The sequence below is a fragment of the Glycine max genome, chromosome 3 (assembly GCF_000004515.6).
Source record: "Glycine max cultivar Williams 82 chromosome 3, Glycine_max_v4.0, whole genome shotgun sequence".
Taxonomy (NCBI): domain Eukaryota; kingdom Viridiplantae; phylum Streptophyta; class Magnoliopsida; order Fabales; family Fabaceae; genus Glycine; species Glycine max.
In genome coordinates, this window is record NC_016090.4 from 13675998 (window position 1) to 13683577 (window position 7580).

The following is a 7580-nucleotide window of genomic DNA, read 5'->3' on the forward strand; positions in this document are numbered from 1 at the left end:
TTCCATCCTCTAAATTTATTTGATGCATACATGTGGATGGGCTAATACCAGGAATGTCCGCCAGGGTCCAGCCTATAGCCTTCTTATTCTTCTTGAGAACAGACAACAACTTCTCCTGTTGCTCATCAGCAAGGGAGGCAGATATAATCACTGGAAAACTTTTGCTATCATCCAAGTAAGCGTATTTCAAATTTGATGGCAGAGGCTTCAATTCTGGTGTGGTCGGCTGGATAGTGGTAGAAGGAGATGGTTTCTCAGCCTGTACCTCATAAAGAAAGTCAGAGGTATGTGTACTTCCTGAAACATGGTTAGTCCTATCTGACTCTATAAAATCAATCTCAAGAGGTAAAACACCACCACCAAACATGCAATCAATATCACTTTCAGATTCACTCTCAGCATCAAATTCAAACATATGATCAAGTACAATTTCAGACTCAATGCATGAAGAGTGAGAGGCATGCAGATTAGAGTAAAGATCAGTCATGTATTCATCAACAACATGGTCAATTATTTCAGCACGAAATACAAAAAGATCTTCAGATGGGTATTTCATAGCATCCAGAATGTTAAAATGAATAGTTATTTCACCAAACTCCATGGATAGTGTGCTTGCATAAACATCTATCTTAGTTCTAGCAGTTTTCATAAAGGGTCTGCCTAGAATGATGGGAACTGATCCTTGAGAAAATCCATCTTCCATATTCAAAATATAAAAATCAACAGGGAAAATCAGTTCACCAACTCTAACTAAGACATCTTCTATGAAACCAACAGGATAGGCAACACTTCTATTAGCTAAATGAATTACCACATCAGTTGATTGTAAGGGACCTAGAGATAGAGAATTAAAAATAGACAGAGGCATAACACTAACAGAAGCTCCTAAATCTAGCATGGCATTCTCGAACTTACTATTCCCTATAATACAAGGTATGCTGAATGTACCTGGATCTTTACATTTTTCAGGAATTTAGGGAACAGATTTACCAATCAATGCGGAGACATTTCTGCCCATGCTAATTCGTTCACTTCCTTTAAGCTTCCACTTGTTAGTGCACAACTCCTTCAAGAATTTAGCATATCTTCGAATTTGCTTTATTGCATCCAGCAGAGGTATGTTTACCTCTACTTTTCTAAATGTTTTCAAGATCTCTTTCTCTGCCTCTTCCATTTTTTTGTTTGGAAACTGCTCTTGGAGGGAATGGAAGAGGAGGGATGTGCTGCTTCTGCAAATCAGAATTGCCAGTGGAAGATTCACCTGCACAGAAATTGTTAGGTAAATTTTTGTCATTACCTTTTTCTGGGTTAGAGTGAAGTTGGGCAGGTTCATTTGTAGATGAGGAAGGTGCTACGGGTTGAGGTCCTTGACACTGCTTTCCCGACCTCAATGAAATGGCACTGACATTTTTGGGATTTTGGACAGCTTGAGAAGGCAGCTTGTCGGAATTCTAGGACTGTTGTTGATTCAATTGTGTAGCTAATTGTCCCATCTAATTGGCTAAGCTCTGAATGGAGGCTCTGGTCTCTTGTTGAAACTGCATGTTCTGCATCATCATTTGCCTCACAAGTTCTTCGAGGGAAGGTTGTGGAGGGGTCTCAACTGTTGGCTGTTTCTGGGGCTATTGTTGTTGGATTGGTGGAGGAATGTATGGTCTGCTTGGGCCAACAACATTTTGGAAGGAAGGAGCAGGCTGCTGTTGTTGCTGTTGAGGGCTAAACCATCTGAGATTAGGGTGATTCCTTCATCCAGGGTTGTATCTATTGCTGGAGAGGTCATAATTTTTCTGCTGTGGTTGATTTTGCTGCTGAGGTTGAGGAGGTCTATTGTAAATGTTTGCAGCATAAGCTTCGGGCTGCTCAATTGCTCCAGGTTGTTGCATGGAAGGGCAAAGGTCTGTATGGTGGTCAGCAGAGGAGCACAAACCACAAACCCTTGCGACAGGTACAGATTTCTGATTCAAGGCCAGCTGGGTTACCAAGTTAACCAATGCATCTAGTTTGCCTTCAAGCTTCTTAGTCTCAGATGATGCACCTAAGTTTGTAGCTACCTCATGCACTCCTCTAATGACTATGGCATCATTTCTGGCGCTAAACTGCTGGGAGTTGGAAGCCATCTTCTCAATTAAATTTCTGGCTTCAGCAGGAGTCATGTCTCCAAGGGCTCCACCACTGGCAGCATCTATCATACTTCTCTCCATATTACTGAGTCCTTCATAAAAATATTGGAGAAGAAGCTGCTCTAAAATCTGATGGTGGGGGCAACTAGCACATAGTTTTTTAAATCTCTCCCAGTACTCATACAGGCTCTCTCCACCGAGTTGTCTAATACCTGAGATATCCTTCCTGATGGCTGTGGTATTGGAAGCAGGGAAAAAATTTTCTAAGAATACTCTCTTAAGGTCATCCCAGCTCGTGATGGACCGTGGAGCAAGGTAATACAACCAGTCCTTTGCCACTCCCTCTAAAGAATGAGGAAAAGCCTTCAGAAATATATGATCCTCTTGGACATCTGGGGGTTTCATGGTGGAGCAGACAATATGAAATTCCTTCAAATGTTTGTGCGGGTCTTCACCTGCAAGGCCATGAAACTTTGGAAGCAAATGAATCAGTCCAGTTTTAAGAACATATGGAACATCCTCATCAGGGTATTGGATGCACAAGCTTTTATAGGTGAAATCAGTTGCAGCCATTTCCCTTAGAGTCCTCTCACGGGGTGGAGGTTGTGCCATGTTCTCAAAATGTTCAAAATCAGAATGCTTAGAATCAGAATGCTCAAAATTATAATGCTCCAAATCAGGATGTTCAAAATCACCAATAACAGAATGCACAGATTCACCAGTAATGGAATGCTCAGGATGATCAAAAGGTATAAAATGATGCCTAACTAATCTATGAAATGTCCTATCTATCTCAGGATCAAAGGGTTGTAAGTCAGATGGATTGCGTCTAGTCATACACTACATTCAGCATGCACAACTAGTTGCCTTGTCATGTAAATAAAGGTGCAGGTTTGAACTACAGCTACCCTCAAATGATATCCAAATGACTTGAAATTTTGTGATCAACCTTATAAAATGATGATAAGATAGCCCAAAAAATTTCAAGCAAAAATTCAAAGTCTAACTATGGAAGCTAAAAATGGTAGGTTAAGAAAAATAAGTGAATAAAACTTGAAAAATAAAAAACTTTTGACAGAATCACTATTTTGGGACGATGGAGACCTCAGCCGGCCTATGGTAGGCTGCAACGGCGTAGGAAATTTTTTCTACCCTAAATACATATATAATAATTGTGATTCTGATAACCGGAGCAAAAGTTATGGCCGTTTGAAGTTTCGACAAACACAAAATTTGCTACTTTTTTGGAACTTTCAAATTGACCAAACTACAGGCTCTAGCTATTTTTCCCACAAAATATAGGTTAAAAGAAGTTACCACAAAAAAAGTCAGCCAAAAATAACAACCCTAGCTACTAAAACAAAAAATCTCAAATAATTCAGCATGGGTGGTCGCTAAAATCCGTCTCTACTTGATTTCTACTACTATTCTGTTTTGCCGCAAGCAAAAGTGGTCGCTAAGTCCGTTGCAAAACACTATTCACAGCAAAACACCCAAAACTGAAACAGGGAAAGCGCTTAATAGGAAAACTGAAACAGAACACACACTAAACAAAATACCAGGACACTAAACAACACTAACACACATACTAACACAATACTAACAATTAAACATAAAACACAAAAGGATTAAACAGTAGCCTTAGAACAGAAAAACGTAAAAACCTAAACAAAAGCTCTGAATAATAAAATAGCCTAACAGAATAGCCTTGCACAAATCCCAAGGCTGCAATTTAAAAAGAGTCACTCAAAGTCACTGGTCCCTATTACAATACTCTGGCCCAAGACGAAATAAACACTGAACAACATAAAATAAAATTGCGAAATTTCCTAATTAGAAATTAACTAAGGTAAGCGCTGCTTTATTTGCCCTCTTCAAGTCTATAACCAAAATCCGGATTAAGCCCAATGTTTCATTAATTCCTGAAATTAGATTAAAAACATCAAATTAGCTAAATGAGCCCAAATAATAAAACTACCTGATTAATTGACAATTAAGACCAATCAGTAATTAAAATGGTGCAAAAAGGGTTTAGAAAATAGAAGAAAATGATGGCACATCAAGATGCTTGCAACCTTTGTCTTGAAATGCGGTAAATGCGGACTTCGTATGCAACAATTCAATGTAATGGAAAGTCATACAATGTTCATGACATTCTTTCCCTATTTTGTGATTTTGATTTTGATTTGATTTTTTCAAAAAACACAGATTGACTGTCCTTTTGAAAGAGGTTATAATTCATGCAACCTCATCCTATCTTTTGCAAATCTCTCCGGGAACTCCCTCAGAGTGTATGTACTATTTGATTTAAACACTTGACCATTTTAGAGTGACGACAATGGAGTCGTTTGACGTTTAATCAATCCATTGAAAACCCAGGGTTTGTCCCCCTCTTTTCATTTAAAAACATCAACGGATGAGAACTTTTGATCTTCCCCTAGGTTCGCTTGAGGCTCATGCACGGTGCCCCTCATTGCCCCTGTGTAAGGCTTTGAGGTACCAATTGTTATCTTTTGAGTTGGGAACCTATTGGGTGAGAACTTTTAATCTGCCCCAAGGTTTGCTTGAGGTTTATGCATGGTGCCTTTCATTGCCCCAGTGTAGGGCTCTGAGGTATCCATCGTTGTTTTGTTTTCACAACCTTGTAGCAAGGAAGAATGAAAGAGGCGGTTGATTCTCACATAAAGAATTTTTCAAGGACGAGAAATAGTTGAAGGATTTTTTTTAATTGACTGGTTAAGTCAAATGACTCCTATTCTTGATAACTCCCTTCTCTCTAAAAAGACAAACTTTCCGAAATGATAAAACAAGGTTACATGAACGTCTATATTTTTACTTGAAAACACAGTCAATCAAATGCTTTTTTTCTTGAATTTTTTTTTTTGCTTTACTCGTCGTTTATGGCATCCTCACCAAATGTGTAGCACGAGTGATTTCTGATTGAACGGTCTTGGAAGTCCAAACTCAGGAGCGCATGTCGCTTGAGCAAACAAACCAATGGCTTGCACCCACATTCCAGTGGAAGCAAAGATGTAATTACGAGAGGATGAGGGACAAAGATGTCAAATGGCATAAACTTGAAAATTCTGATGAGTCATTAGAGACATCTAACAACAGCTTTCAAAATTGCCCCATGTGTGGTGTCGCTTGTCAATGTTAGGATTCAACAAGCGATTCTCCTCAAATTTCAGCCAGTCCGCATCAATTAGACTTTGCACCTTACGCTTCGAGGTCATATAGTGCTCAATGGAATGTCCCGGGGCTCCTCCATGATAAGCACACGTTGCGTTCGAGTTGTATCCTCAGAGAAATGGAGGTTGATGAACCTTGGTTGGGGTTATGGCTACCATTGAATTGCATAGGACACCGGAATTCGGGTGAATTCTACAGACTTTTTCGCTGTAAAATTCATTTATTGGTTGGTGTTTTGGTTTGTGCTAAAGGTGGTGTTCGTCATTGGAAGTGCGGTAGACAGGCTTTGTGGTTGATTTAGGGATGGCCTTTGTGGATGACTGGGTGGTGGGTAATGAGAGGAGCTAATATTGGCTGAGTAATGACAGCCTCAACATGGGTTCCTTCCTCATTCTCATCCTCTTCATTTGCCCCAGTTTTCTCATTCATCAAAGCAGGATGGTCAAATTTGCCTTTTTTCAGACCCACTTCGATCCTTTCGCCGGTGAAGACCAAATCTGCAAAGCTTTAAGGTTCGTACCGCACCATAGTAAAACATTGGTAATGTGTCTACTATTATTGTGATCATTTCCTTCTCCGTCATTGGAGGTTCCACTTGAGCTGCTAGGTCTCTCCACCTTTGGGCGTATTTTTTGAGAGATTCGTGCCCCTTTTTGCACATGTTCTATAGTTGCATCCTATCCGGAGCCATATCAGAATTGTATTGATACTACCTAACAAAGGCAACCATTAGGTCCTTCCAAGAATGGACTCAGGAAGGTTCCAAGTTAGTGTACTAGGTAACAGCTACCTTAGTAAGACTTTCTTGGAAGAAATGTATCAGCAGTTCCTCATCTTTGCGTATGCCCCCATCTTCCGACAATACATCTTTAGATGATTCTTGGGGCAAGTATTCCCCTTGTACTTGTCAAAGTCCGATACCTTGAACTTGGGAGGGGTGATGATATTGGGACTAGGAACAACTCTTCTAGGTTAACAAAGGCATATTCTTTGCCTCCTTCAATGGCCCTGAGCCTTTCCTCTAGATGATCCAACTTTCCCATTTTTGCCATAGCATGAGGGTTTTTAACCGTTGTGGAATGTGAGGGGTGTGGTTGTGGGTGATACTGAGGGCCCTCCAAAGTTTTTTGCAGGGGAATACCACCAACTGCTTGCCCTTCAGTGGCATATCCGAGGCAAGGCTCAAAGTCCACTAGATTGTGGTGGGGCATTTCATGTGTCTCCCCTATGGGTTGAGAGACATGTGCATGATCAGTTTGAGGTTGTCGGCTTTCAATGAGTATGGGAGCAGAGTTATTGACATCCTCACTGGAAGTGTATGCCACATTGGGTGGTGTATAGTTGGGAGGCAAGCCATATGGTGGGAAGGCGTGCTTGTTTTGAATTTGCACATAATAGGGGCCGCTCGTACTTCCCAAATCTTTGCCTACCATAGTTGAGGTTGGATGATTCATTTGGTTGAGGCCAAATGGGGGCATCGAGTTCACCTTAGCAATAGCGCTGGTAGCGGCAACTGCAACCGCATTGGCTTCCATTATCTTCTTCATGCTCATCATGGCCTCCATCATTGTGGCTATTTTCTTTTTCATGGCCTCCTTGTCGGTCTTCATCTGCTTTTGCACCTCCTCTACTTCACCCATTACTCTAGCTCTAGCACAGGTTCAGTAAGGGCGTCGTAAAGCGTGTTCTTTCCTTTTTGATAACAATGATTAAGTTCATTTTTTTCAAGGAAAGAATGCAATGAGCAATGCAACCAATGAAAAGCATGGATGTATGTGAATGATACACAGTTGAAGTATTACGAATTTTTACGCAGGACATGGGGTTGAATCAATTTAGATTTTCAACGTGGTCCCTGACATCTTTGTCAAGGTGAAACTAGAAGTAACAAGGACATCAGCAGTCCTAAATGTGTTAGGCAGTAGACGAAGCAGCGATGTAACCCGATCCATCTTTTGCCCCAATTTTTGCAACATGGTTACTTCCATACTTCAACTTGACTTGATGAACCTTTTTCGTAAAAGCATGAGCTTGGTTCGACCCCATAATCCAAGGAATGGAAATTTTGATCACCAATACTACGACAACATTTCATAGAGATGAAAGACTTGGGAATACGTATGCTATGCATGGAAAATGTAATGATGAGATTGAGATGCCCGAAGAAACATCATTTCCTAGTTAACCATGCATTAGGTACCATGCTCAATCATTTTGTTTTGTTGTTTTTTTTTTTAGAAATGGGTTTATGATCCCAACATGGTTGGC

At 40.5% G+C, this 7580-nt stretch overlaps 1 non-coding gene across 1 annotated transcript; it reads left to right on the forward strand.

Moving 5' to 3' along the window:
* Positions 1 to 2247: 2247 nt before the first annotated feature.
* On the forward strand, positions 2248 to 2354 carry LOC113001276 (small nucleolar RNA R71). Its single transcript, XR_003266595.1, has one exon. It is a non-coding gene; the product is annotated as a small nucleolar RNA R71 (small nucleolar RNA).
* The last annotated feature ends 5226 nt before the right edge of the window (positions 2355 to 7580 follow it).